The sequence below is a fragment of the Humulus lupulus genome, unplaced genomic scaffold, assembly GCF_963169125.1.
Source record: "Humulus lupulus unplaced genomic scaffold, drHumLupu1.1 SCAFFOLD_106, whole genome shotgun sequence".
Lineage (NCBI taxonomy): Eukaryota > Viridiplantae > Streptophyta > Magnoliopsida > Rosales > Cannabaceae > Humulus > Humulus lupulus.
Window position 1 is genome coordinate 45,534 of NW_026908670.1, and position 21,626 is coordinate 67,159.

Genomic DNA, 21,626 nt, shown 5'->3' on the forward strand with positions numbered 1-21,626 from the left:
CAAGGAAAACGAAATAAATGAGTTTTTAAAGATTTAAAACAAAAAATACAAACTTTTGAGCCGTAGGTGGATTTTTAAAGGGAAAAAAAAAATGATGTTTTCAGGGGTGCAACACGAGGACTTCCCAGGAGGTCACCCATCCTAGTACTACTCTCGCCCAAGCACGCTTAACTGCGGAGTTCTGATGGGATCCAGTGCATTAGTGCTGGTATGATCGCACCCGGAATGTTTGTTCCGCAATATTCATTTATAGCGAGCGCGTGTGTCCTCCCTTTTCTCCCCCGGATTGACTAGGAACTTCTTATTCGCTGCTTGTTAGTGACCACGGTATTAACCCCTCAAGGAAAACGAAATAAATGAGTTTTTAAAGATTTAAAACAAAAAATACAAACTTTTGAGCCGTAGGTGGATTTTTAAAGGGAAAAAAAAAATGATGTTTTCAGGGGTGCAACACGAGGACTTCCCAGGAGGTCACCCATCCTAGTACTACTCTCGCCCAAGCACGCTTAACTGCGGAGTTCTGATGGGATCCGGTGCATTAGTGCTGGTATGATCGCACCCGGAATGTTTGGTCCGCAATATTCATTTATAGCGAGCGCGTGTGTCCTCCCTTTTCTCCCCCGGATTGACTAGGAACTTCTTATTCGCTGCTTGTTAGTGACCACGGTATTAACCCCTCAAGGAAAACGAAATAAATGAGTTTTTAAAGATTTAAAACAAAAAATACAAACTTTTGAGCCGTAGGTGGATTTTTAAAGGGAAAAAAAAAAATGATGTCTTCAGGGGTGCAACACGAGGACTTCCCAGGAGGTCACCCATCCTAGTACTACTCTCGCCCAAGCACGCTTAACTGCGGAGTTCTGATGGGATCCGGTGCATTAGTGCTGGTATGATCGCACCCGGAATGTTTGTTCCGCAATATTCATTTATAGCGAGCGCGTGTGTCCTCCCTTTTCTCCCCCGGATTGACTAGGAACTTCTTATTCGCTGCTTGTTAGTGACCACGGTATTAACCCCTCAAGGAAAACGAAATAAATGAGTTTTTAAAGATTTAAAACAAAAAATACAAACTTTTGAGCCGTAGGTGGATTTTTAAAGGGAAAAAAAAAATGATGTTTTCAGGGGTGCAACACGAGGACTTCCCAGGAGGTCACCCATCCTAGTACTACTCTCGCCCAAGCACGCTTAACTGCGGAGTTCTGATGGGATCCGGTGCATTAGTGCTGGTATGATCGCACCCGGAATGTTTGTTCCGCAATATTCATTTATAGCGAGCGCGTGTGTCCTCCCTTTTCTCCCCCGGATTGACTAGGAACTTCTTATTCGCTGCTTGTTAGTGACCACGGTATTAACCCCTCAAGGAAAACGAAATAAATGAGTTTTTAAAGATTTAAAACAAAAAATACAAACTTTTGAGCCGTAGGTGGATTTTTAAAGGGAAAAAAAAAATGATGTTTTCAGGGGTGCAACACGAGGACTTCCCAGGAGGTCACCCATCCTAGTACTACTCTCGCCCAAGCACGCTTAACTGCGGAGTTCTGATGGGATCCGGTGCATTAGTGCTGGTATGATCGCACCCGGAATGTTTGTTCCGCAATATTCATTTATAGCGAGCGCGTGTGTCCTCCCTTTTCTCCCCCGGATTGACTAGGAACTTCTTATTCGCTGCTTGTTAGTGACCACGGTATTAACCCCTCAAGGAAAACGAAATAAATGAGTTTTTAAAGATTTAAAACAAAAAATACAAACTTTTGAGCCGTAGGTGGATTTTTAAAGGGAAAAAAAAAATGATGTTTTCAGGGGTGCAACACGAGGACTTCCCAGGAGGTCACCCATCCTAGTACTACTCTCGCCCAAGCACGCTTAACTGCGGAGTTCTGATGGGATCCGGTGCATTAGTGCTGGTATGATCGCACCCGGAATGTTTGGTCCGCAATATTCATTTATAGCGAGCGCGTGTGTCCTCCCTTTTCTCCCCCGGATTGACTAGGAACTTCTTATTCGCTGCTTGTTAGTGACCACGGTATTAACCCCTCAAGGAAAACGAAATAAATGAGTTTTTAAAGATTTAAAACAAAAAATACAAACTTTTGAGCCGTAGGTGGATTTTTAAAGGGAAAAAAAAAATGATGTTTTCAGGGGTGCAACACGAGGACTTCCCAGGAGGTCACCCATCCTAGTACTACTCTCGCCCAAGCACGCTTAACGGCGGAGTTCTGATTGGATCCGGTGCATTAGTGCTGGTATGATCGCACCCGGAATGTTTGTTCCGCAATATTCATTTATAGCGAGCGCGTGTGTCCTCCCTTTTCTCCCCCGGATTGACTAGGAACTTCTTATTCGCTGCTTGTTAGTGACCACGGTATTAACCCCTCAAGGAAAACGAAATAAATGAGTTTTTAAAGATTTAAAACAAAAAATACAAACTTTTGAGCCGTAGGTGGATTTTTAAAGGGAAAAAAAAAATGATGTTTTCAGGGGTGCAACACGAGGACTTCCCAGGAGGTCACCCATCCTAGTACTACTCTCGCCCAAGCACGCTTAACTGCGGAGTTCTGATGGGATCCGGTGCATTAGTGCTGGTATGATCGCACCCGGAATGTTTGTTCCGCAATATTCATTTATAGCGAGCGCGTGTGTCCTCCCTTTTCTCCCCCGGATTGACTAGGAACTTCTTATTCGCTGCTTGTTAGTGACCACGGTATTAACCCCTCAAGGAAAACGAAATAAATGAGTTTTTAAAGATTTAAAACAAAAAATACAAACTTTTGAGCCGTAGGTGGATTTTTAAAGGGAAAAAAAAAATGATGTTTTCAGGGGTGCAACACGAGGACTTCCCAGGAGGTCACCCATCCTAGTACTACTCTCGCCCAAGCACGCTTAACTGCGGAGTTCTGATGGGATCCGGTGCATTAGTGCTGGTATGATCGCACCCGGAATGTTTGTTCCGCAATATTCATTTATAGCGAGCGCGTGTGTCCTCCCTTTTCTCCCCCGGATTGACTAGGAACTTCTTATTCGCTGCTTGTTAGTGACCACGGTATTAACCCCTCAAGGAAAACGAAATAAATGAGTTTTTAAAGATTTAAAACAAAAAATACAAACTTTTGAGCCGTAGGTGGATTTTTAAAGGGAAAAAAAAAATGATGTTTTCAGGGGTGCAACACGAGGACTTCCCAGGAGGTCACCCATCCTAGTACTACTCTCGCCCAAGCACGCTTAACTGCGGAGTTCTGATGGGATCCGGTGCATTAGTGCTGGTATGATCGCACCCGGAATGTTTGGTCCGCAATATTCATTTATAGCGAGCGCGTGTGTCCTCCCTTTTCTCCCCCGGATTGACTAGGAACTTCTTATTCGCTGCTTGTTAGTGACCACGGTATTAACCCCTCAAGGAAAACGAAATAAATGAGTTTTTAAAGATTTAAAACAAAAAATACAAACTTTTGAGCCGTAGGTGGATTTTTAAAGGGAAAAAAAAAATGATGTTTTCAGGGGTGCAACACGAGGACTTCCCAGGAGGTCACCCATCCTAGTACTACTCTCGCCCAAGCACGCTTAACGGCGGAGTTCTGATTGGATCCGGTGCATTAGTGCTGGTATGATCGCACCCGGAATGTTTGTTCCGCAATATTCATTTATAGCGAGCGCGTGTGTCCTCCCTTTTCTCCCCCGGATTGACTAGGAACTTCTTATTCGCTGCTTGTTAGTGACCACGGTATTAACCCCTCAAGGAAAACGAAATAAATGAGTTTTTAAAGATTTAAAACAAAAAATACAAACTTTTGAGCCGTAGGTGGATTTTTAAAGGGAAAAAAAAAATGATGTTTTCAGGGGTGCAACACGAGGACTTCCCAGGAGGTCACCCATCCTAGTACTACTCTCGCCCAAGCACGCTTAACTGCGGAGTTCTGATGGGATCCGGTGCATTAGTGCTGGTATGATCGCACCCGGAATGTTTGTTCCGCAATATTCATTTATAGCGAGCGCGTGTGTCCTCCCTTTTCTCCCCCGGATTGACTAGGAACTTCTTATTCGCTGCTTGTTAGTGACCACGGTATTAACCCCTCAAGGAAAACGAAATAAATGAGTTTTTAAAGATTTAAAACAAAAAATACAAACTTTTGAGCCGTAGGTGGATTTTTAAAGGGAAAAAAAAAATGATGTTTTCAGGGGTGCAACACGAGGACTTCCCAGGAGGTCACCCATCCTAGTACTACTCTCGCCCAAGCACGCTTAACTGCGGAGTTCTGATGGGATCCGGTGCATTAGTGCTGGTATGATCGCACCCGGAATGTTTGGTCCGCAATATTCATTTATAGCGAGCGCGTGTGTCCTCCCTTTTCTCCCCCGGATTGACTAGGAACTTCTTATTCGCTGCTTGTTAGTGACCACGGTATTAACCCCTCAAGGAAAACGAAATAAATGAGTTTTTAAAGATTTAAAACAAAAAATACAAACTTTTGAGCCGTAGGTGGATTTTTAAAGGGAAAAAAAAAAATGATGTCTTCAGGGGTGCAACACGAGGACTTCCCAGGAGGTCACCCATCCTAGTACTACTCTCGCCCAAGCACGCTTAACTGCGGAGTTCTGATGGGATCCGGTGCATTAGTGCTGGTATGATCGCACCCGGAATGTTTGTTCCTCAATATTCATTTATAGCGAGCGCGTGTGTCCTCCCTTTTCTCCCACGGATTGACTAGGAACTTCTTATTCGCTGCTTGTTAGTGACCACGGTATTAACCCCTCAAGGAAAACGAAATAAATGAGTTTTTAAAGATTTAAAACAAAAAATACAAACTTTTGAGCCGTAGGTGGATTTTTAAAAGGAAAAAAAAAATGATGTTTTCAGGGGTGCAACACGAGGACTTCCCAGGAGGTCACCCATCCTAGTACTACTCTCGCCCAAGCACGCTTAACTGCGGAGTTCTGATGGGATCCGGTGCATTAGTGCTGGTATGATCGCACCCGGAATGTTTGGTCCGCAATATTCATTTATAGCGGGCGCGTGTGTCCTCCCTTTTCTCCCCCGGATTGACTAGGAACTTCTTATTCGCTGCTTGTTAGTGACCACGGTATTAACCCCTCAAGGAAAACGAAATAAATGAGTTTTTAAAGATATAAAAGAAAAAATACAAACTTTTGAGCCGTAGGTGGATTTTTAAAGGGAAAAAAAAAATGATGTTTTCAGGGGTGCAACACGAGGACTTCCCAGGAGGTCACCCATCCTAGTACTACTCTCGCCCAAGCACGCTTAACTGCGGAGTTCTGATGGGATCCGGTGCATTAGTGCTGGTATGATCGCACCCGGAATGTTTGGTCCGCAATATTCATTTATAGCGAGCGCGTGTGTCCTCCCTTTTCTCCCCCGGATTGACTAGGAACTTCTTATTCGCTGCTTGTTAGTGACCACGGTATTAACCCCTCAAGGAAAACGAAATAAATGAGTTTTTAAAGATTTAAAACAAAAAATACAAACTTTTGAGCCGTAGGTGGATTTTTAAAGGGAAAAAAAAATGATGTGTTCAGGGGTGCAACACGAGGACTTCCCAGGAGGTCACCCATCCTAGTACTACTCTCGCCCAAGCACGCTTAACTGCGGAGTTCTGATGGGATCCGGTGCATTAGTGCTGGTATGATCGCACCCGGAATGTTTGGTCCGCAATATTCATTTATAGCGAGCGCGTGTGTCCTCCCTTTTCTCCCCCGGATTGACTAGGAACTTCTTATTCGCTGCTTGTTAGTGACCACGGTATTAACCCCTCAAGGAAAACGAAATAAATGAGTTTTTAAAGATTTAAAACAAAAAATACAAACTTTTGAGCCGTAGGTGGATTTTTAAAGGGAAAAAAAAAATGATGTTTTCAGGGGTGCAACACGAGGACTTCCCAGGAGGTCACCCATCCTAGTACTACTCTCGCCCAAGCACGCTTAACTGCGGAGTTCTGATGGGATCCGGTGCATTAGTGCTGGTATGATCGCACCCGGAATGTTTGGTCCGCAATATTCATTTATAGCGAGCGCGTGTGTCCTCCCTTTTCTCCCCCGGATTGACTAGGAACTTCTTATTCGCTGCTTGTTAGTGACCACGGTATTAACCCCTCAAGGAAAACGAAATAAATGAGTTTTTAAAGATTTAAAACAAAAAATACAAACTTTTGAGCCGTAGGTGGATTTTTAAAGGGAAAAAAAAAAATGATGTCTTCAGGGGTGCAACACGAGGACTTCCCAGGAGGTCACCCATCCTAGTACTACTCTCGCCCAAGCACGCTTAACTGCGGAGTTCTGATGGGATCCGGTGCATTAGTGCTGGTATGATCGCACCCGGAATGTTTGGTCCGCAATATTCATTTATAGCGAGCGCGTGTGTCCTCCCTTTTCTCCCCCGGATTGACTAGGAACTTCTTATTCGCTGCTTGTTAGTGACCACGGTATTAACCCCTCAAGGAAAACGAAATAAATGAGTTTTTAAAGATTTAAAACAAAAAATACAAACTTTTGAGCCGTAGGTGGATTTTTAAAGGGAAAAAAAAATGATGTGTTCAGGGGTGCAACACGAGGACTTCCCAGGAGGTCACCCATCCTAGTACTACTCTCGCCCAAGCACGCTTAACTGCGGAGTTCTGATGGGATCCGGTGCATTAGTGCTGGTATGATCGCACCCGGAATGTTTGGTCCGCAATATTCATTTATAGCGAGCGCGTGTGTCCTCCCTTTTCTCCCCCGGATTGACTAGGAACTTCTTATTCGCTGCTTGTTAGTGACCACGGTATTAACCCCTCAAGGAAAACGAAATAAATGAGTTTTTAAAGATTTAAAACAAAAAATACAAACTTTTGAGCCGTAGGTGGATTTTTAAAGGGAAAAAAAAAATGATGTTTTCAGGGGTGCAACACGAGGACTTCCCAGGAGGTCACCCATCCTAGTACTACTCTCGCCCAAGCACGCTTAACTGCGGAGTTCTGATGGGATCCGGTGCATTAGTGCTGGTATGATCGCACCCGGAATGTTTGGTCCGCAATATTCATTTATAGCGAGCGCGTGTGTCCTCCCTTTTCTCCCCCGGATTGACTAGGAACTTCTTATTCGCTGCTTGTTAGTGACCACGGTATTAACCCCTCAAGGAAAACGAAATAAATGAGTTTTTAAAGATTTAAAACAAAAAATACAAACTTTTGAGCCGTAGGTGGATTTTTAAAGGGAAAAAAAAAAATGATGTCTTCAGGGGTGCAACACGAGGACTTCCCAGGAGGTCACCCATCCTAGTACTACTCTCGCCCAAGCACGCTTAACTGCGGAGTTCTGATGGGATCCGGTGCATTAGTGCTGGTATGATCGCACCCGGAATGTTTGTTCCGCAATATTCATTTATAGCGAGCGCGTGTGTCCTCCCTTTTCTCCCCCGGATTGACTAGGAACTTGTTATTCGCTGCTTGTTAGTGACCACGGTATTAACCCCTCAAGGAAAACGAAATAAATGAGTTTTTAAAGATTTAAAACAAAAAATACAAACTTTTGAGCCGTAGGTGGATTTTTAAAGGGAAAAAAAAAATGATGTTTTCAGGGGTGCAACACGAGGACTTCCCAGGAGGTCACCCATCCTAGTACTACTCTCGCCCAAGCACGCTTAACTGCGGAGTTCTGATGGGATCCGGTGCATTAGTGCTGGTATGATCGCACCCGGAATGTTTGGTCCGCAATATTCATTTATAGCGAGCGCGTGTGTCCTCCCTTTTCTCCCCCGGATTGACTAGGAACTTCTTATTCGCTGCTTGTTAGTGACCACGGTATTAACCCCTCAAGGAAAACGAAATAAATGAGTTTTTAAAGATTTAAAACAAAAAATACAAACTTTTGAGCCGTAGGTGGATTTTTAAAGGGAAAAAAAAAATGATGTTTTCAGGGGTGCAACACGAGGACTTCCCAGGAGGTCACCCATCCTAGTACTACTCTCGCCCAAGCACGCTTAACTGCGGAGTTCTGATGGGATCCGGTGCATTAGTGCTGGTATGATCGCACCCGGAATGTTTGGTCCGCAATATTCATTTATAGCGAGCGCGTGTGTCCTCCCTTTTCTCCCCCGGATTGACTAGGAACTTCTTATTCGCTGCTTGTTAGTGACCACGGTATTAACCCCTCAAGGAAAACGACAAAAATGAGTTTTTAAAGATTTAAAACAAAAAATACAAACTTTTGAGCCGTAGGTGGATTTTTAAAGGGAAAAAAAAAATGATGTCTTCAGGGGTGCAACACGAGGACTTCCCAGGAGGTCACCCATCCTAGTACTACTCTCGCCCAAGCACGCTTAACTGCGGAGTTCTGATGGGATCCGGTGCATTAGTGCTGGTATGATCGCACCCGGAATGTTTGGTCCGCAATATTCATTTATAGCGAGCGCGTGTGTCCTCCCTTTTCTCCCCCGGATTGACTAGGAACTTCTTATTCGCTGCTTGTTAGTGACCACGGTATTAACCCCTCAAGGAAAACGAAATAAATGAGTTTTTAAAGATTTAAAACAAAAAATACAAACTTTTGAGCCGTAGGTGGATTTTTAAAGGGAAAAAAAAAATGATGTTTTCAGGGGTGCAACACGAGGACTTCCCAGGAGGTCACCCATCCTAGTACTACTCTCGCCCAAGCACGCTTAACTGCGGAGTTCTGATGGGATCCGGTGCATTAGTGCTGGTATGATCGCACCCGGAATGTTTGGTCCGCAATATTCATTTATAGCGAGCGCGTGTGTCCTCCCTTTTCTCCCCCAGATTGACTAGGAACTTCTTATTCGCTGCTTGTTAGTGACCACGGTATTAACCCCTCAAGGAAAACGAAATAAATGAGTTTTTAAAGATTTAAAACAAAAAATACAAACTTTTGAGCCGTAGGTGGATTTTTAAAGGGAAAAAAAAAATGATGTTTTCAGGGGTGCAACACGAGGACTTCCCAGGAGGTCACCCATCCTAGTACTACTCTCGCCCAAGCACGCTTAACTGCGGAGTTCTGATGGGATCCGGTGCATTAGTGCTGGTATGATCGCACCCGGAATGTTTGGTCCGCAATATTCATTTATAGCGAGCGCGTGTGTCCTCCCTTTTCTCCCCCGGATTGACTAGGAACTTCTTATTCGCTGCTTGTTAGTGACCACGGTATTAACCCCTCAAGGAAAACGAAATAAATGAGTTTTTAAAGATTTAAAACAAAAAATACAAACTTTTGAGCCGTAGGTGGATTTTTAAAGGGAAAAAAAAAATGATGTTTTCAGGGGTGCAACACGAGGACTTCCCAGGAGGTCACCCATCCTAGTACTACTCTCGCCCAAGCACGCTTAACTGCGGAGTTCTGATGGGATCCGGTGCATTAGTGCTGGTATGATCGCACCCGGAATGTTTGTTCCGCAATATTCATTTATAGCGAGCGCGTGTGTCCTCCCTTTTCTCCCCCGGATTGACTAGGAACTTCTTATTCGCTGCTTGTTAGTGACCACGGTATTAACCCCTCAAGGAAAACGAAATAAATGAGTTTTTAAAGATTTAAAACAAAAAATACAAACTTTTGAGCCGTAGGTGGATTTTTAAAGGGAAAAAAAAAATGATGTTTTCAGGGGTGCAACACGAGGACTTCCCAGGAGGTCACCCATCCTAGTACTACTCTCGCCCAAGCACGCTTAACTGCGGAGTTCTGATGGGATCCGGTGCATTAGTGCTGGTATGATCGCACCCGGAATGTTTGTTCCGCAATATTCATTTATAGCGAGCGCGTGTGTCCTCCCTTTTCTCCCCCGGATTGACTAGGAACTTCTTATTCGCTGCTTGTTAGTGACCACGGTATTAACCCCTCAAGGAAAACGAAATAAATGAGTTTTTAAAGATTTAAAACAAAAAATACAAACTTTTGAGCCGTAGGTGGATTTTTAAAGGGAAAAAAAAAATGATGTTTTCAGGGGTGCAACACGAGGACTTCCCAGGAGGTCACCCATCCTAGTACTACTCTCGCCCAAGCACGCTTAACTGCGGAGTTCTGATGGGATCCGGTGCATTAGTGCTGGTATGATCGCACCCGGAATGTTTGTTCCGCAATATTCATTTATAGCGAGCGCGTGTGTCCTCCCTTTTCTCCCCCGGATTGACTAGGAACTTCTTATTCGCTGCTTGTTAGTGACCACGGTATTAACCCCTCAAGGAAAACGAAATAAATGAGTTTTTAAAGATTTAAAACAAAAAATACAAACTTTTGAGCCGTAGGTGGATTTTTAAAGGGAAAAAAAAAATGATGTTTTCAGGGGTGCAACACGAGGACTTCCCAGGAGGTCACCCATCCTAGTACTACTCTCGCCCAAGCACGCTTAACTGCGGAGTTCTGATGGGATCCGGTGCATTAGTGCTGGTATGATCGCACCCGGAATGTTTGTTCCGCAATATTCATTTATAGCGAGCGCGTGTGTCCTCCCTTTTCTCCCCCGGATTGACTAGGAACTTCTTATTCGCTGCTTGTTAGTGACCACGGTATTAACCCCTCAAGGAAAACGAAATAAATGAGTTTTTAAAGATTTAAAACAAAAAATACAAACTTTTGAGGCGTAGGTGGATTTTTAAAGGGAAAAAAAAAAATGATGTCTTCAGGGGTGCAACACGAGGACTTCCCAGGAGGTCACCCATCCTAGTACTACTCTCGCCCAAGCACGCTTAACTGCGGAGTTCTGATGGGATCCGGTGCATTAGTGCTGGTATGATCGCACCCGGAATGTTTGTTCCGCAATATTCATTTATAGCGAGCGCGTGTGTCCTCCCTTTTCTCCCCCGGATTGACTAGGAACTTCTTATTCGCTGCTTGTTAGTGACCACGGTATTAACCCCTCAAGGAAAACGAAATAAATGAGTTTTTAAAGATTTAAAACAAAAAATACAAACTTTTGAGCCGTAGGTGGATTTTTAAAGGGAAAAAAAAAAATTATGTCTTCAGGGGTGCAACACGAGGACTTCCCAGGAGGTCACCCATCCTAGTACTACTCTCGCCCAAGCACGCTTAACTGCGGAGTTCTGATGGGATCCGGTGCATTAGTGCTGGTATGATCGCACCCGGAATGTTTGGTCCGCAATATTCATTTATAGCGAGGGCGTGTGTCCTCCCTTTTCTCCCCCGGATTGACTAGGAACTTCTTATTCGCTGCTTGTTAGTGACCACGGTATTAACCCCTCAAGGAAAACGAAATAAATGAGTTTTTAAAGATTTAAAACAAAAAATACAAACTTTTGAGCCGTAGGTGGAGTTTTAAAGGGAAAAAAAAAAATGATGTCTTCAGGGGTGCAACACGAGGACTTCCCAGGAGGTCACCCATCCTAGTACTACTCTCGCCCAAGCACGCTTAACTGCGGAGTTCTGATGGGATCCGGTGCATTAGTGCTGGTATGATCGCACCCGGAATGTTTGTTCCGCAATATTCATTTATAGCGAGCGCGTGTGTCCTCCCTTTTCTCCCCCGGATTGACTAGGAACTTCTTATTCGCTGCTTGTTAGTGACCACGGTATTAACCCCTCAAGGAAAACGAAATAAATGAGTTTTTAAAGATTTAAAACAAAAAATACAAACTTTTGAGCCGTAGGTGGATTTTTAAAGGGAAAAAAAAAATGATGTTTTCAGGGGTGCAACACGAGGACTTCCCAGGAGGTCACCCATCCTAGTACTACTCTCGCCCAAGCACGCTTAACTGCGGAGTTCTGATGGGATCCGGTGCATTAGTGCTGGTATGATCGCACCCGGAATGTTTGGTCCGCAATATTCATTTATAGCGAGCGCGTGTGTCCTCCCTTTTCTCCCCCGGATTGACTAGGAACTTCTTATTCGCTGCTTGTTAGTGACCACGGTATTAACCCCTCAAGGAAAACGAAATAAATGAGTTTTTAAAGATGTAAAACAAAAAATACAAACTTTTGAGCCGTAGGTGGATTTTTAAAGGGAAAAAAAAAATGATGTTTTCAGGGGTGCAACACGAGGACTTCCCAGGAGGTCACCCATCCTAGTACTACTCTCGCCCAAGCACGCTTAACTGCGGAGTTCTGATGGGATCCGGTGCATTAGTGCTGGTATGATCGCACCCGGAATGTTTGGTCCGCAATATTCATTTATAGCGAGCGCGTGTGTCCTCCCTTTTCTCCCCCGGATTGACTAGGAACTTCTTATTCGCTGCTTGTTAGTGACCACGGTATTAACCCCTCAAGGAAAACGAAATAAATGAGTTTTTAAAGATTTAAAACAAAAAATACAAACTTTTGAGCCGTAGGTGGATTTTTAAAGGGAAAAAAAAATGATGTTTTCAGGGGTGCAACACGAGGACTTCCCAGGAGGTCACCCATCCTAGTACTACTCTCGCCCAAGCACGCTTAACTGCGGAGTTCTGATGGGATCCGGTGCATTAGTGCTGGTATGATCGCACCCGGAATGTTTGGTCCGCAATATTCATTTATAGCGAGCGCGTGTGTCCTCCCTTTTCTCCCCCGGATTGACTAGGAACTTCTTATTCGCTGCTTGTTAGTGACCACGGTATTAACCCCTCAAGGAAAACGAAATAAATGAGTTTTTAAAGATTTAAAACAAAAAATACAAACTTTTGAGCCGTAGGTGGATTTTTAAAGGGAAAAAAAAAATGATGTTTTCAGGGGTGCAACACGAGGACTTCCCAGGAGGTCACCCATCCTAGTACTACTCTCGCCCAAGCACGCTTAACTGCGGAGTTCTGATGGGATCCGGTGCATTAGTGCTGGTATGATCGCACCCGGAATGTTTGTTCCGCAATATTCATTTATAGCGAGCGCGTGTGTCCTCCCTTTTCTCCCCCGGATTGACTAGGAACTTCTTATTCGCTGCTTGTTAGTGACCACGGTATTAACCCCTCAAGGAAAACGAAATAAATGAGTTTTTAAAGATTTAAAACAAAAAATACAAACTTTTGAGCCGTAGGTGGATTTTTAAAGGGAAAAAAAAAATGATGTTTTCAGGGGTGCAACACGAGGACTTCCCAGGAGGTCACCCATCCTAGTACTACTCTCGCCCAAGCACGCTTAACTGCGGAGTTCTGATGGGATCCGGTGCATTAGTGCTGGTATGATCGCACCCGGAATGTTTGTTCCGCAATATTCATTTATAGCGAGCGCGTGTGTCCTCCCTTTTCTCCCCCGGATTGACTAGGAACTTCTTATTCGCTGCTTGTTAGTGACCACGGTATTAACCCCTCAAGGAAAACGAAATAAATGAGTTTTTAAAGATTTAAAACAAAAAATACAAACTTTTGAGCCGTAGGTGGATTTTTAAAGGGAAAAAAAAAAATGATGTTTTCAGGGGTGCAACACGAGGACTTCCCAGGAGGTCACCCATCCTAGTACTACTCTCGCCCAAGCACGCTTAACTGCGGAGTTCTGATGGGATCCGGTGCATTAGTGCTGGTATGATCGCACCCGGAATGTTTGTTCCGCAATATTCATTTATAGCGAGCGCGTGTGTCCTCCCTTTTCTCCCCCGGATTGACTAGGAACTTCTTATTCGCTGCTTGTTAGTGACCACGGTATTAACCCCTCAAGGAAAACGAAATAAATGAGTTTTTAAAGATTTAAAACAAAAAATACAAACTTTTGAGCCGTAGGTGGATTTTTAAAAGGAAAAAAAAAATGATGTTTTCAGGGGTGCAACACGAGGACTTCCCAGGAGGTCACCCATCCTAGTACTACTCTCGCCCAAGCACGCTTAACTGCGGAGTTCTGATGGGATCCGGTGCATTAGTGCTGGTATGATCGCACCCGGAATGTTTGGTCCGCAATATTCATTTATAGCGAGCGCGTGTGTCCTCCCTTTTCTCCCCCGGATTGACTAGGAACTTCTTATTCGCTGCTTGTTAGTGACCACGGTATTAACCCCTCAAGGAAAACGAAATAAATGAGTTTTTAAAGATTTAAAACAAAAAATACAAACTTTTGAGCCGTAGGTGGATTTTTAAAGGGAAAAAAAAAATGATGTTTTCAGGGGTGCAACACGAGGACTTCCCAGGAGGTCACCCATCCTAGTACTACTCTCGCCCAAGCACGCTTAACTGCGGAGTTCTGATGGGATCCGGTGCATTAGTGCTGGTATGATCGCACCCGGAATGTTTGGTCCGCAATATTCATTTATAGCGAGCGCGTGTGTCCTCCCTTTTCTCCACCGGATAGACTAGGAACTTCTTATTCGCTGCTTGTTAGTGACCACGGTATTAACCCCTCAAGGAAAACGAAATAAATGAGTTTTTAAAGATTTAAAACAAAAAATACAAACTTTTGAGCCGTAGGTGGATTTTTAAAGGGAAAAAAAAATGATGTTTTCAGGGGTGCAACACGAGGACTTCCCAGGAGGTCACCCATCCTAGTACTACTCTCGCCCAAGCACGCTTAACTGCGTAGTTCTGATGGGATCCGGTGCATTAGTGCTGGTATGATCGCACCCGGAATGTTTGGTCCGCAATATTCATTTATATCGAGCGCGTGTGTCCTCCCTTTTCTCCCCCGGATTGACTAGGAACTTCTTATTCGCTGCTTGTTAGTGACCACGGTATTAACCCCTCAAGGAAAACGAAATAAATGAGTTTTTAAAGATTTAAAACAAAAAATACAAACTTTTGAGCCGTAGGTGGATTTTTAAAGGGAAAAAAAAAATGATGTTTTCAGGGGTGCAACACGAGGACTTCCCAGGAGGTCACCCATCCTAGTACTACTCTCGCCCAAGCACGCTTAACTGCGGAGTTCTGATGGGATCCGGTGCATTAGTGCTGGTATGATCGCACCCGGAATGTTTGTTCCGCAATATTCATTTATAGCGAGCGCGTGTGTCCTCCCTTTTCTCCCCCGGATTGACTAGGAACTTCTTATTCGCTGCTTGTTAGTGACCACGGTATTAACCCCTCAAGGAAAACGAAATAAATGAGTTTTTAAAGATTTAAAACAAAAAATACAAACTTTTGAGCCGTAGGTGGATTTTTAAAGGGAAAAAAAAAATGATGTTTTCAGGGGTGCAACACGAGGACTTCCCAGGAGGTCACCCATCCTAGTACTACTCTCGCCCAAGCACGCTTAACTGCGGAGTTCTGATGGGATCCGGTGCATTAGTGCTGGTATGATCGCACCCGGAATGTTTGGTCCGCAATATTCATTTATAGCGAGCGCGTGTGTCCTCCCTTTTCTCCCCCGGATTGACTAGGAACTTCTTATTCGCTGCTTGTTAGTGACCACGGTATTAACCCCTCAAGGAAAACGAAATAAATGAGTTTTTAAAGATTTAAAACAAAAAATACAAACTTTTGAGCCGTAGGTGGATTTTTAAAGGGAAAAAAAAAAATGATGTCTTCAGGGGTGCAACACGAGGACTTCCCAGGAGGTCACCCATCCTAGTACTACTCTCGCCCAAGCACGCTTAACTGCGGAGTTCTGATGGGATCCGGTGCATTAGTGCTGGTATGATCGCACCCGGAATGTTTGTTCCGCAATATTCATTTATAGCGAGCGCGTGTGTCCTCCCTTTTCTCCCCCGGATTGACTAGGAACTTCTTATTCGCTGCTTGTTAGTGACCACGGTATTAACCCCTCAAGGAAAACGAAATAAATGAGTTTTTAAAGATTTAAAACAAAAAATACAAACTTTTGAGCCGTAGGTGGATTTTTAAAGGGAAAAAAAAATGATGTTTTCAGGGGTGCAACACGAGGACTTCCCAGGAGGTCACCCATCCTAGTACTACTCTCGCCCAAGCACGCTTAACTGCGTAGTTCTGATGGGATCCGGTGCATTAGTGCTGGTATGATCGCACCCGGAATGTTTGGTCCGCAATATTCATTTATATCGAGCGCGTGTGTCCTCCCTTTTCTCACCCGGATTGACTAGGAACTTCTTATTCGCTGCTTGTTAGTGACCACGGTATTAACCCCTCAAGGAAAACGAAATAAATGAGTTTTTAAAGATTTAAAACAAAAAATACAAACTTTTGAGCCGTAGGTGGATTTTTAAAGGGAAAAAAAAAATGATGTTTTCAGGGGTGCAACACGAGGACTTCCCAGGAGGTCACCCATCCTAGTACTACTCTCGCCCAAGCACGCTTAACTGCGGAGTTCTGATGGGATCCGGTGCATTAGTGCTGGTATGATCGCACCCGGAATGTTTGTTCCGCAATATTCATTTATAGCGAGCGCGTGTGTCCTCCCTTTTCTCCCCCGGATTGACTAGGAACTTCTTATTCGCTGCTTGTTAGTGACCACGGTATTAACCCCTCAAGGAAAACGAAATAAATGAGTTTTTAAAGATTTAAAACAAAAAATACAAACTTTTGAGCCGTAGGTGGATTTTTAAAGGGAAAAAAAAAATGATGTTTTCAGGGGTGCAACACGAGGACTTCCCAGGAGGTCACCCATCCTAGTACTACTCTCGCCCAAGCACGCTTAACTGCGGAGTTCTGATGGGATCCGGTGCATTAGTGCTGGTATGATCGCACCCGGAATGTTTGGTCCGCAATATTCATTTATAGCGAGCGCGTGTGTCCTCCCTTTTCTCCCCCGGATTGACTAGGAACTTCTTATTCGCTGCTTGTTAGTGACCACGGTATTAACCCCTCAAGGAAAACGAAATAAATGAGTTTTTAAAGATTTAAAACAAAAAATACAAACTTTTGAGCCGTAGGTGGATTTTTAAAGGGAAAAAAAAAAATGATGTCTTCAGGGGTGCAACACGAGGACTTCCCAGGAGGTCACCCATCCTAGTACTACTCTCGCCCAAGCACGCTTAACTGCGGAGTTCTGATGGGATCCGGTGCATTAGTGCTGGTATGATCGCACCCGGAATGTTTGTTCCGCAATATTCATTTATAGCGAGCGCGTGTGTCCTCCCTTTTCTCCCCCGGATTGACTAGGAACTTCTTATTCGCTGCTTGTTAGTGACCACGGTATTAACCCCTCAAGGAAAACGAAATAAATGAGTTTTTAAAGATTTAAAACAAAAAATACAAACTTTTGAGCCGTAGGTGGATTTTTAAAGGGAAAAAAAAAATGATGTTTTCAGGGGTGCAACACGAGGACTTCCCAGGAGGTCACCCATCCTAGTACTACTCTCGCCCAAGCACGCTTAACTGCGGAGTTCTGATGGGATCCGGTGCATTAGTGCTGGTATGATCGCACCCGGAATGTTTGTTCCGCAATATTCATTTATAGCGAGCGCGTGTGTCCTCCCTTTTCTCCCCCGGATTGACTAGGAACTTCTTATTCGCTGCTTGTTAGTGACCACGGTATTAACCCCTCAAGGAAAACGAAATAAATGAGTTTTTAAAGATTTAAAACAAAAAATACAAACTTTTGAGCCGTAGGTGGATTTTTAAAGGGAAAAAAAAAACGATGTTTTCAGGGGTGCAACACGAGGACTTCCGAGGAGGTCACCCATCCTAGTACTACTCTCGCCCAAGCACGCTTAACTGCGGAGTTCTGATGGGATCCGGTGCATTAGTGCTGGTATGATCGCACCCGGAATGTTTGTTCCGCAATATTCATTTATAGCGAGCGCGTGTGTCCTCCCTTTTCTCCCCCGGATTGACTAGGAACTACTTATTCGCTGCTTGTTAGTGACCACGGTATTAACCCCTCAAGGAAAACGAAATAAATGAGTTTTTAAAGATTTAAAACAAAAAATACAAACTTTTGAGCCGTAGGTGGATTTTTAAAGGGAAAAAAAAAATGATGTTTTCAGGGGTGCAACACGAGGACTTCCCAGGAGGTCACCCATCCTAGTACTACTCTCGCCCAAGCACGCTTAACTGCAGAGTTCTGATGGGATCCGGTGCATTAGTGCTGGTATGATCGCACCCGGAATGTTTGTTCCGCAATATTCATTTATAGCGAGCGCGTGTGTCCTCCCTTTTCTCCCCCGGATTGACTAGGAACTTCTTATTCGCTGCTTGTTAGTGACCACGGTATTAACCCCTCAAGGAAAACGAAATAAATGAGTTTTTAAAGATTTAAAACAAAAAATACAAACTTTTGAGCCGTAGGTGGATTTTTAAAGGGAAAAAAAAAATGATGTTTTCAGGGGTGCAACACGAGGACTTCTCAGGAGGTCACCCATCCTAGTACTACTCTCGCCCAAGCACGCTTAACTGCGGAGTTCTGATGGGATCCGGTGCATTAGTGCTGGTATGATCGCACCCGGAATGTTTGGTCCGCAATATTCATTTATAGCGAGCGCGTGTGTCCTCCCTTTTCTCCCCCGGATTGACTAGGAACTTCTTATTCGCTGCTTGTTAGTGACCACGGTATTAACCCCTCAAGGAAAACGAAATAAATGAGTTTTTAAAGATTTAAAACAAAAAATACAAACTTTTGAGCCGTAGGTGGATTTTTAAAGGGAAAAAATAAATGATGTTTTCAGGGGTGCAACACGAGGACTTCCCAGGAGGTCACCCATCCTAGTACTACTCTCGCCCAAGCACGCTTAACTGCGGAGTTCTGATGGGATCCGGTGCATTAGTGCTGGTATGATCGCACCCGGAATGTTTGGTCCGCAATATTCATTTATAGCGAGCGCGTGTGTCCTCCCTTTTCTCCCCCGGATTGATTAGGAACTTCTTATTCGCTGCTTGTTAGTGACCACAGTATTAACCCCTCAAGGAAAACGAAATAAATGAGTTTTTAAAGATTTAAAACAAAAAATACAAACTTTTGAGCCGTAGGTGGATTTTTAAAGGGAAAAAAAAAATGATGTCTTCAGGGGTGCAACACGAGGACTTCCCAGGAGGTCACCCATCCTAGTACTACTCTCGCCCAAGCACGCTTAACTGCGGAGTTCTGATGGGATCCGGTGCATTAGTGCTGGTATGATCGCACCCGGAATGTTTGTTCCGCAATATTCATTTATAGCGAGCGCGTGTGTCCTCCCTTTTCTCCCCCGGATTGACTAGGAACTTCTTATTCGATGCTTGTTAGTGACCACGGTATTAACCCCTCAAGGAAAACGAAATAAATGAGCTTTTAAAGATTTAAAACAAAAAATACAAACTTTTGAGCCGTAGGTGGATTTTTAAAGGGAAAAAAAAAATGATGTCTTCAGGGGTGCAACACGAGGACTTCCCAGGAGGTCACCCATCCTAGTACTACTCTCGCCCAAGCACGCTTAACTGCGGAGTTCTGATGGGATCCGGTGCATTAGTGCTGGTATGATCGCACCCGGAATGTTTGGTCCGCAATATTCATTTATAGCGAGCGCGTGTGTCCTCCCTTTTCTCCCCCGGATTGACTAGGAACTTCTTATTCGCTGCTTGTTAGTGACCACGGTATTAACCCCTCAAGGAAAACGAAATAAATGAGTTTTTAAAGATTTAAAACAAAAAATACAAACTTTTGAGCCGTAGGTGGATTTTTAAAGGGAAAAAAAAAATGATGTTTTCAGGGGTGCAACACGAGGACTTCCCAGGAGGTCACCCATCCTAGTACTACTCTCGCCCAAGCACGCTTAACTGCGGAGTTCTGATGGGATCCGGTGCATTAGTGCTGGTATGATCGCACCCGGAATGTTTGGTCCGCAATATTCATTTATAGCGAGCGCGTGTGTCCTCCCTTTTCTCCCCCGGATTGACTAGGAACTTCTTATTCGCTGCTTGTTAGTGACCACGGTATTAACCCCTCAAGGAAAACGAAATAAATGAGTTTTTAAAGATTTAAAACAAAAAATACAAACTTTTGAGCCGTAGGTGGATTTTTAAAGGGAAAAAAAAAATGATGTTTTCAGGGGTGCAACACGAGGACTTCCCAGGAGGTCACCCATCCTAGTACTACTCTCGCCCAAGCACGCTTAACTGCGGAGTTCTGATGGGATCCGGTGCATTAGTGCTGGTATGATCGCACCCGGAATGTTTGGTCCGCAATATTCATTTATAGCGAGCGCGTGTGTCCTCCCTTTTCTCCCCCGGATTGACTAGGAACTTCTTATTCGCTGCTTGTTAGTGACCACGGTATTAACCCCTCAAGGAAAACGAAATAAATGAGTTTTTAAAGATTTAAAACAAAAAATACAAACTTTTGAGCCGTAGGTGGATTTTTAAAGGGAAAAAAAAAATGATGTTTTCAGGGGTGCAACACGAGGACTTCCCAGGAGGTCACCCATCCTAGTACTACTCTCGCCCAAGCACGCTTAACTGCGGAGTTCTGATGGGATCCGGTGCATTAGTGCTGGTATGATCGCACCCGGAATGTTTGTTCCGCAATATTCATTTATAGCGAGCGCGTGTGTCCTCCCTTTTCTCCCCCGGATTGACTAGGAACTTCTTATTCGCTGCTTGTTAGTGACCACGGTATTAACCCCTCAAGGAAAACGAAATAAATGAGTTTTTAAAGATTTAAAACAAAAAATACAAACTTTTGAGCCGTAGGTGGATTTTTAAAGGGAAAAAAAAAATGATGTTTTCAGGGGTGCAACACGAGGACTTCCCAGGAGGTCACCCATCCTAGTACTACTCTCGCCCAAGCACGCTTAACTGCGGAGTTCTGATGGGATCCGGTGCATTAGTGCTGGTATGATCGCACCCGGAATGTTTGGTCCGCAATATTCATTTATAGCGAGCGCGTGTGTCCTCCCTTTTCTCCCCCGGATTGACTAGGAACTTCTTATTCGCTGCTTGTTAGTGACCACGGTATTAACCCCTCAAGGAAAACGAAATAAATGAGTTTTTAAAGATTTAAAACAAAAAATACAAACTTTTGAGCCGTAGGTGGATTTTAAAGGGAAAAAAAAAAATGATGTCTTCAGGGGTGCAACTCGAGGACTTCCCAGGAGGTCACCCATCCTAGTACTACTCTCGCCCAAGCACGCTTAACTGCGGAGTTCTGATGGGATCCGGTGCATTAGTGCTGGTATGATCGCACCCGGAATGTTTGTTCCGCAATATTCATTTATAGCGAGCGCGTGTGTCCTCCCTTTTCTCCCCCGGATTGACTAGGAACTTCTTATTCGCTGCTTGTTAGTGACCACGGTATTAACCCCTCAAGGAAAACGAAATAAATGAGTTTTTAAAGATTTAAAACAAAAAATACAAACTTTTGAGCCGTAGGTGGATTTTTAAAGGGAAAAAAAAAAATGATGTCTTCAGGGTGCAACACGAGGACTTCCCAGGAGGTCACCCATCCTAGTACTACTCTCGCCCAAGCACGCTTAACTGCGGAGTTCTGATGGGATCCGGTGCATTAGTGCTGGTATGATCGCACCCGGAATGTTTGTTCCGCAATATTCATTTATAGCGAGCGCGTGTGTCCTCCCTTTTCTCCCCCGGATTGACTAGGAACTTCTTATTCGCTGCTTGTTAGTGACCACGGTATTAACCCCTCAAGGAAAACGAAATAAATGAGTTTTTAAAGATTTAAAACAAAAAATACAAACTTTTGAGCCGTAGGTGGATTTTTAAAGGGAAAAAAAAAATGATGTTTTCAGGGGTGCAACACGAGGACTTCCCAGGAGGTCACCCATCCTAGTACTACCTCGCCCAAGCACGCTTAACTGCGGAGTTCTGATGGGATCCGGTGCATTAGTGCTGGTATGATCGCACCCGGAATGTTTGTTCCGCAATATTCATTTATAGCGAGCGCGTGTG

The 21,626-nt window shown here is 44.1% G+C and overlaps 64 non-coding genes across 64 annotated transcripts; all 64 read right to left on the bottom strand.

Annotated features, from left to right (window-relative positions):
- Nucleotides 1-103: 103 nt before the first annotated feature.
- Nucleotides 104-222, bottom strand: LOC133810531 (5S ribosomal RNA). The gene has a single exon (XR_009882211.1). It is a non-coding gene; the product is annotated as a 5S ribosomal RNA (ribosomal RNA).
- A 220-nt stretch (nucleotides 223-442) lies between these two features.
- Nucleotides 443-561, bottom strand: LOC133810460 (5S ribosomal RNA). Its single transcript, XR_009882144.1, has one exon. It is a non-coding gene; the product is annotated as a 5S ribosomal RNA (ribosomal RNA).
- Nucleotides 562-782: 221 nt separating this feature from the next.
- On the bottom strand, nucleotides 783-901 carry LOC133810461 (5S ribosomal RNA). The gene has a single exon (XR_009882145.1). It is a non-coding gene; the product is annotated as a 5S ribosomal RNA (ribosomal RNA).
- A 220-nt stretch (nucleotides 902-1,121) lies between these two features.
- On the bottom strand, nucleotides 1,122-1,240 carry LOC133810462 (5S ribosomal RNA). The gene has a single exon (XR_009882146.1). It is a non-coding gene; the product is annotated as a 5S ribosomal RNA (ribosomal RNA).
- Nucleotides 1,241-1,460: 220 nt separating this feature from the next.
- Nucleotides 1,461-1,579, bottom strand: LOC133810464 (5S ribosomal RNA). The gene has a single exon (XR_009882148.1). It is a non-coding gene; the product is annotated as a 5S ribosomal RNA (ribosomal RNA).
- A 220-nt stretch (nucleotides 1,580-1,799) lies between these two features.
- LOC133810466 (5S ribosomal RNA) lies at nucleotides 1,800-1,918 on the bottom strand. Its single transcript, XR_009882149.1, has one exon. It is a non-coding gene; the product is annotated as a 5S ribosomal RNA (ribosomal RNA).
- A 220-nt stretch (nucleotides 1,919-2,138) lies between these two features.
- LOC133810559 (5S ribosomal RNA) lies at nucleotides 2,139-2,257 on the bottom strand. The gene has a single exon (XR_009882238.1). It is a non-coding gene; the product is annotated as a 5S ribosomal RNA (ribosomal RNA).
- Nucleotides 2,258-2,477: 220 nt separating this feature from the next.
- On the bottom strand, nucleotides 2,478-2,596 carry LOC133810467 (5S ribosomal RNA). Its single transcript, XR_009882150.1, has one exon. It is a non-coding gene; the product is annotated as a 5S ribosomal RNA (ribosomal RNA).
- A 220-nt stretch (nucleotides 2,597-2,816) lies between these two features.
- Nucleotides 2,817-2,935, bottom strand: LOC133810468 (5S ribosomal RNA). The gene has a single exon (XR_009882151.1). It is a non-coding gene; the product is annotated as a 5S ribosomal RNA (ribosomal RNA).
- A 220-nt stretch (nucleotides 2,936-3,155) lies between these two features.
- On the bottom strand, nucleotides 3,156-3,274 carry LOC133810469 (5S ribosomal RNA). Its single transcript, XR_009882152.1, has one exon. It is a non-coding gene; the product is annotated as a 5S ribosomal RNA (ribosomal RNA).
- A 220-nt stretch (nucleotides 3,275-3,494) lies between these two features.
- Nucleotides 3,495-3,613, bottom strand: LOC133810560 (5S ribosomal RNA). The gene has a single exon (XR_009882239.1). It is a non-coding gene; the product is annotated as a 5S ribosomal RNA (ribosomal RNA).
- Nucleotides 3,614-3,833: 220 nt separating this feature from the next.
- LOC133810470 (5S ribosomal RNA) lies at nucleotides 3,834-3,952 on the bottom strand. Its single transcript, XR_009882153.1, has one exon. It is a non-coding gene; the product is annotated as a 5S ribosomal RNA (ribosomal RNA).
- A 220-nt stretch (nucleotides 3,953-4,172) lies between these two features.
- On the bottom strand, nucleotides 4,173-4,291 carry LOC133810471 (5S ribosomal RNA). The gene has a single exon (XR_009882154.1). It is a non-coding gene; the product is annotated as a 5S ribosomal RNA (ribosomal RNA).
- A 221-nt stretch (nucleotides 4,292-4,512) lies between these two features.
- On the bottom strand, nucleotides 4,513-4,631 carry LOC133810472 (5S ribosomal RNA). The gene has a single exon (XR_009882155.1). It is a non-coding gene; the product is annotated as a 5S ribosomal RNA (ribosomal RNA).
- A 220-nt stretch (nucleotides 4,632-4,851) lies between these two features.
- On the bottom strand, nucleotides 4,852-4,970 carry LOC133810473 (5S ribosomal RNA). Its single transcript, XR_009882156.1, has one exon. It is a non-coding gene; the product is annotated as a 5S ribosomal RNA (ribosomal RNA).
- A 220-nt stretch (nucleotides 4,971-5,190) lies between these two features.
- Nucleotides 5,191-5,309, bottom strand: LOC133810474 (5S ribosomal RNA). The gene has a single exon (XR_009882157.1). It is a non-coding gene; the product is annotated as a 5S ribosomal RNA (ribosomal RNA).
- A 219-nt stretch (nucleotides 5,310-5,528) lies between these two features.
- On the bottom strand, nucleotides 5,529-5,647 carry LOC133810476 (5S ribosomal RNA). Its single transcript, XR_009882159.1, has one exon. It is a non-coding gene; the product is annotated as a 5S ribosomal RNA (ribosomal RNA).
- A 220-nt stretch (nucleotides 5,648-5,867) lies between these two features.
- LOC133810477 (5S ribosomal RNA) lies at nucleotides 5,868-5,986 on the bottom strand. The gene has a single exon (XR_009882160.1). It is a non-coding gene; the product is annotated as a 5S ribosomal RNA (ribosomal RNA).
- Nucleotides 5,987-6,207: 221 nt separating this feature from the next.
- On the bottom strand, nucleotides 6,208-6,326 carry LOC133810478 (5S ribosomal RNA). Its single transcript, XR_009882161.1, has one exon. It is a non-coding gene; the product is annotated as a 5S ribosomal RNA (ribosomal RNA).
- Nucleotides 6,327-6,545: 219 nt separating this feature from the next.
- Nucleotides 6,546-6,664, bottom strand: LOC133810479 (5S ribosomal RNA). Its single transcript, XR_009882162.1, has one exon. It is a non-coding gene; the product is annotated as a 5S ribosomal RNA (ribosomal RNA).
- Nucleotides 6,665-6,884: 220 nt separating this feature from the next.
- LOC133810480 (5S ribosomal RNA) lies at nucleotides 6,885-7,003 on the bottom strand. Its single transcript, XR_009882163.1, has one exon. It is a non-coding gene; the product is annotated as a 5S ribosomal RNA (ribosomal RNA).
- A 221-nt stretch (nucleotides 7,004-7,224) lies between these two features.
- Nucleotides 7,225-7,343, bottom strand: LOC133810482 (5S ribosomal RNA). The gene has a single exon (XR_009882164.1). It is a non-coding gene; the product is annotated as a 5S ribosomal RNA (ribosomal RNA).
- Nucleotides 7,344-7,563: 220 nt separating this feature from the next.
- Nucleotides 7,564-7,682, bottom strand: LOC133810483 (5S ribosomal RNA). Its single transcript, XR_009882165.1, has one exon. It is a non-coding gene; the product is annotated as a 5S ribosomal RNA (ribosomal RNA).
- A 220-nt stretch (nucleotides 7,683-7,902) lies between these two features.
- On the bottom strand, nucleotides 7,903-8,021 carry LOC133810484 (5S ribosomal RNA). Its single transcript, XR_009882166.1, has one exon. It is a non-coding gene; the product is annotated as a 5S ribosomal RNA (ribosomal RNA).
- A 220-nt stretch (nucleotides 8,022-8,241) lies between these two features.
- Nucleotides 8,242-8,360, bottom strand: LOC133810485 (5S ribosomal RNA). Its single transcript, XR_009882167.1, has one exon. It is a non-coding gene; the product is annotated as a 5S ribosomal RNA (ribosomal RNA).
- A 220-nt stretch (nucleotides 8,361-8,580) lies between these two features.
- LOC133810486 (5S ribosomal RNA) lies at nucleotides 8,581-8,699 on the bottom strand. Its single transcript, XR_009882168.1, has one exon. It is a non-coding gene; the product is annotated as a 5S ribosomal RNA (ribosomal RNA).
- A 220-nt stretch (nucleotides 8,700-8,919) lies between these two features.
- Nucleotides 8,920-9,038, bottom strand: LOC133810488 (5S ribosomal RNA). Its single transcript, XR_009882170.1, has one exon. It is a non-coding gene; the product is annotated as a 5S ribosomal RNA (ribosomal RNA).
- A 220-nt stretch (nucleotides 9,039-9,258) lies between these two features.
- On the bottom strand, nucleotides 9,259-9,377 carry LOC133810489 (5S ribosomal RNA). The gene has a single exon (XR_009882171.1). It is a non-coding gene; the product is annotated as a 5S ribosomal RNA (ribosomal RNA).
- A 220-nt stretch (nucleotides 9,378-9,597) lies between these two features.
- On the bottom strand, nucleotides 9,598-9,716 carry LOC133810490 (5S ribosomal RNA). Its single transcript, XR_009882172.1, has one exon. It is a non-coding gene; the product is annotated as a 5S ribosomal RNA (ribosomal RNA).
- Nucleotides 9,717-9,936: 220 nt separating this feature from the next.
- LOC133810491 (5S ribosomal RNA) lies at nucleotides 9,937-10,055 on the bottom strand. The gene has a single exon (XR_009882173.1). It is a non-coding gene; the product is annotated as a 5S ribosomal RNA (ribosomal RNA).
- A 220-nt stretch (nucleotides 10,056-10,275) lies between these two features.
- LOC133810492 (5S ribosomal RNA) lies at nucleotides 10,276-10,394 on the bottom strand. The gene has a single exon (XR_009882174.1). It is a non-coding gene; the product is annotated as a 5S ribosomal RNA (ribosomal RNA).
- Nucleotides 10,395-10,615: 221 nt separating this feature from the next.
- LOC133810493 (5S ribosomal RNA) lies at nucleotides 10,616-10,734 on the bottom strand. Its single transcript, XR_009882175.1, has one exon. It is a non-coding gene; the product is annotated as a 5S ribosomal RNA (ribosomal RNA).
- Nucleotides 10,735-10,955: 221 nt separating this feature from the next.
- LOC133810494 (5S ribosomal RNA) lies at nucleotides 10,956-11,074 on the bottom strand. The gene has a single exon (XR_009882176.1). It is a non-coding gene; the product is annotated as a 5S ribosomal RNA (ribosomal RNA).
- Nucleotides 11,075-11,295: 221 nt separating this feature from the next.
- LOC133810495 (5S ribosomal RNA) lies at nucleotides 11,296-11,414 on the bottom strand. Its single transcript, XR_009882177.1, has one exon. It is a non-coding gene; the product is annotated as a 5S ribosomal RNA (ribosomal RNA).
- A 220-nt stretch (nucleotides 11,415-11,634) lies between these two features.
- Nucleotides 11,635-11,753, bottom strand: LOC133810496 (5S ribosomal RNA). The gene has a single exon (XR_009882178.1). It is a non-coding gene; the product is annotated as a 5S ribosomal RNA (ribosomal RNA).
- A 220-nt stretch (nucleotides 11,754-11,973) lies between these two features.
- Nucleotides 11,974-12,092, bottom strand: LOC133810497 (5S ribosomal RNA). The gene has a single exon (XR_009882179.1). It is a non-coding gene; the product is annotated as a 5S ribosomal RNA (ribosomal RNA).
- Nucleotides 12,093-12,311: 219 nt separating this feature from the next.
- On the bottom strand, nucleotides 12,312-12,430 carry LOC133810499 (5S ribosomal RNA). The gene has a single exon (XR_009882181.1). It is a non-coding gene; the product is annotated as a 5S ribosomal RNA (ribosomal RNA).
- A 220-nt stretch (nucleotides 12,431-12,650) lies between these two features.
- LOC133810500 (5S ribosomal RNA) lies at nucleotides 12,651-12,769 on the bottom strand. Its single transcript, XR_009882182.1, has one exon. It is a non-coding gene; the product is annotated as a 5S ribosomal RNA (ribosomal RNA).
- Nucleotides 12,770-12,989: 220 nt separating this feature from the next.
- Nucleotides 12,990-13,108, bottom strand: LOC133810501 (5S ribosomal RNA). The gene has a single exon (XR_009882183.1). It is a non-coding gene; the product is annotated as a 5S ribosomal RNA (ribosomal RNA).
- Nucleotides 13,109-13,329: 221 nt separating this feature from the next.
- On the bottom strand, nucleotides 13,330-13,448 carry LOC133810502 (5S ribosomal RNA). The gene has a single exon (XR_009882184.1). It is a non-coding gene; the product is annotated as a 5S ribosomal RNA (ribosomal RNA).
- A 220-nt stretch (nucleotides 13,449-13,668) lies between these two features.
- On the bottom strand, nucleotides 13,669-13,787 carry LOC133810503 (5S ribosomal RNA). Its single transcript, XR_009882185.1, has one exon. It is a non-coding gene; the product is annotated as a 5S ribosomal RNA (ribosomal RNA).
- Nucleotides 13,788-14,007: 220 nt separating this feature from the next.
- On the bottom strand, nucleotides 14,008-14,126 carry LOC133810505 (5S ribosomal RNA). The gene has a single exon (XR_009882187.1). It is a non-coding gene; the product is annotated as a 5S ribosomal RNA (ribosomal RNA).
- A 219-nt stretch (nucleotides 14,127-14,345) lies between these two features.
- LOC133810555 (5S ribosomal RNA) lies at nucleotides 14,346-14,464 on the bottom strand. Its single transcript, XR_009882234.1, has one exon. It is a non-coding gene; the product is annotated as a 5S ribosomal RNA (ribosomal RNA).
- A 220-nt stretch (nucleotides 14,465-14,684) lies between these two features.
- Nucleotides 14,685-14,803, bottom strand: LOC133810506 (5S ribosomal RNA). The gene has a single exon (XR_009882188.1). It is a non-coding gene; the product is annotated as a 5S ribosomal RNA (ribosomal RNA).
- A 220-nt stretch (nucleotides 14,804-15,023) lies between these two features.
- Nucleotides 15,024-15,142, bottom strand: LOC133810508 (5S ribosomal RNA). The gene has a single exon (XR_009882189.1). It is a non-coding gene; the product is annotated as a 5S ribosomal RNA (ribosomal RNA).
- A 221-nt stretch (nucleotides 15,143-15,363) lies between these two features.
- Nucleotides 15,364-15,482, bottom strand: LOC133810509 (5S ribosomal RNA). Its single transcript, XR_009882190.1, has one exon. It is a non-coding gene; the product is annotated as a 5S ribosomal RNA (ribosomal RNA).
- Nucleotides 15,483-15,701: 219 nt separating this feature from the next.
- On the bottom strand, nucleotides 15,702-15,820 carry LOC133810556 (5S ribosomal RNA). The gene has a single exon (XR_009882235.1). It is a non-coding gene; the product is annotated as a 5S ribosomal RNA (ribosomal RNA).
- Nucleotides 15,821-16,040: 220 nt separating this feature from the next.
- LOC133810510 (5S ribosomal RNA) lies at nucleotides 16,041-16,159 on the bottom strand. The gene has a single exon (XR_009882191.1). It is a non-coding gene; the product is annotated as a 5S ribosomal RNA (ribosomal RNA).
- Nucleotides 16,160-16,379: 220 nt separating this feature from the next.
- LOC133810512 (5S ribosomal RNA) lies at nucleotides 16,380-16,498 on the bottom strand. The gene has a single exon (XR_009882193.1). It is a non-coding gene; the product is annotated as a 5S ribosomal RNA (ribosomal RNA).
- A 221-nt stretch (nucleotides 16,499-16,719) lies between these two features.
- Nucleotides 16,720-16,838, bottom strand: LOC133810513 (5S ribosomal RNA). The gene has a single exon (XR_009882194.1). It is a non-coding gene; the product is annotated as a 5S ribosomal RNA (ribosomal RNA).
- A 220-nt stretch (nucleotides 16,839-17,058) lies between these two features.
- LOC133810514 (5S ribosomal RNA) lies at nucleotides 17,059-17,177 on the bottom strand. The gene has a single exon (XR_009882195.1). It is a non-coding gene; the product is annotated as a 5S ribosomal RNA (ribosomal RNA).
- A 220-nt stretch (nucleotides 17,178-17,397) lies between these two features.
- Nucleotides 17,398-17,516, bottom strand: LOC133810541 (5S ribosomal RNA). Its single transcript, XR_009882220.1, has one exon. It is a non-coding gene; the product is annotated as a 5S ribosomal RNA (ribosomal RNA).
- Nucleotides 17,517-17,736: 220 nt separating this feature from the next.
- LOC133810536 (5S ribosomal RNA) lies at nucleotides 17,737-17,855 on the bottom strand. Its single transcript, XR_009882216.1, has one exon. It is a non-coding gene; the product is annotated as a 5S ribosomal RNA (ribosomal RNA).
- A 220-nt stretch (nucleotides 17,856-18,075) lies between these two features.
- On the bottom strand, nucleotides 18,076-18,194 carry LOC133810529 (5S ribosomal RNA). The gene has a single exon (XR_009882209.1). It is a non-coding gene; the product is annotated as a 5S ribosomal RNA (ribosomal RNA).
- Nucleotides 18,195-18,414: 220 nt separating this feature from the next.
- On the bottom strand, nucleotides 18,415-18,533 carry LOC133810515 (5S ribosomal RNA). The gene has a single exon (XR_009882196.1). It is a non-coding gene; the product is annotated as a 5S ribosomal RNA (ribosomal RNA).
- A 220-nt stretch (nucleotides 18,534-18,753) lies between these two features.
- On the bottom strand, nucleotides 18,754-18,872 carry LOC133810516 (5S ribosomal RNA). The gene has a single exon (XR_009882197.1). It is a non-coding gene; the product is annotated as a 5S ribosomal RNA (ribosomal RNA).
- A 220-nt stretch (nucleotides 18,873-19,092) lies between these two features.
- Nucleotides 19,093-19,211, bottom strand: LOC133810517 (5S ribosomal RNA). Its single transcript, XR_009882198.1, has one exon. It is a non-coding gene; the product is annotated as a 5S ribosomal RNA (ribosomal RNA).
- Nucleotides 19,212-19,431: 220 nt separating this feature from the next.
- Nucleotides 19,432-19,550, bottom strand: LOC133810518 (5S ribosomal RNA). Its single transcript, XR_009882199.1, has one exon. It is a non-coding gene; the product is annotated as a 5S ribosomal RNA (ribosomal RNA).
- Nucleotides 19,551-19,770: 220 nt separating this feature from the next.
- LOC133810519 (5S ribosomal RNA) lies at nucleotides 19,771-19,889 on the bottom strand. The gene has a single exon (XR_009882200.1). It is a non-coding gene; the product is annotated as a 5S ribosomal RNA (ribosomal RNA).
- Nucleotides 19,890-20,109: 220 nt separating this feature from the next.
- LOC133810520 (5S ribosomal RNA) lies at nucleotides 20,110-20,228 on the bottom strand. Its single transcript, XR_009882201.1, has one exon. It is a non-coding gene; the product is annotated as a 5S ribosomal RNA (ribosomal RNA).
- Nucleotides 20,229-20,448: 220 nt separating this feature from the next.
- On the bottom strand, nucleotides 20,449-20,567 carry LOC133810521 (5S ribosomal RNA). Its single transcript, XR_009882202.1, has one exon. It is a non-coding gene; the product is annotated as a 5S ribosomal RNA (ribosomal RNA).
- Nucleotides 20,568-20,787: 220 nt separating this feature from the next.
- Nucleotides 20,788-20,906, bottom strand: LOC133810537 (5S ribosomal RNA). Its single transcript, XR_009882217.1, has one exon. It is a non-coding gene; the product is annotated as a 5S ribosomal RNA (ribosomal RNA).
- Nucleotides 20,907-21,126: 220 nt separating this feature from the next.
- On the bottom strand, nucleotides 21,127-21,245 carry LOC133810526 (5S ribosomal RNA). The gene has a single exon (XR_009882206.1). It is a non-coding gene; the product is annotated as a 5S ribosomal RNA (ribosomal RNA).
- Nucleotides 21,246-21,465: 220 nt separating this feature from the next.
- On the bottom strand, nucleotides 21,466-21,583 carry LOC133810549 (5S ribosomal RNA). The gene has a single exon (XR_009882229.1). It is a non-coding gene; the product is annotated as a 5S ribosomal RNA (ribosomal RNA).
- Nucleotides 21,584-21,626: the final 43 nt, after the last annotated feature.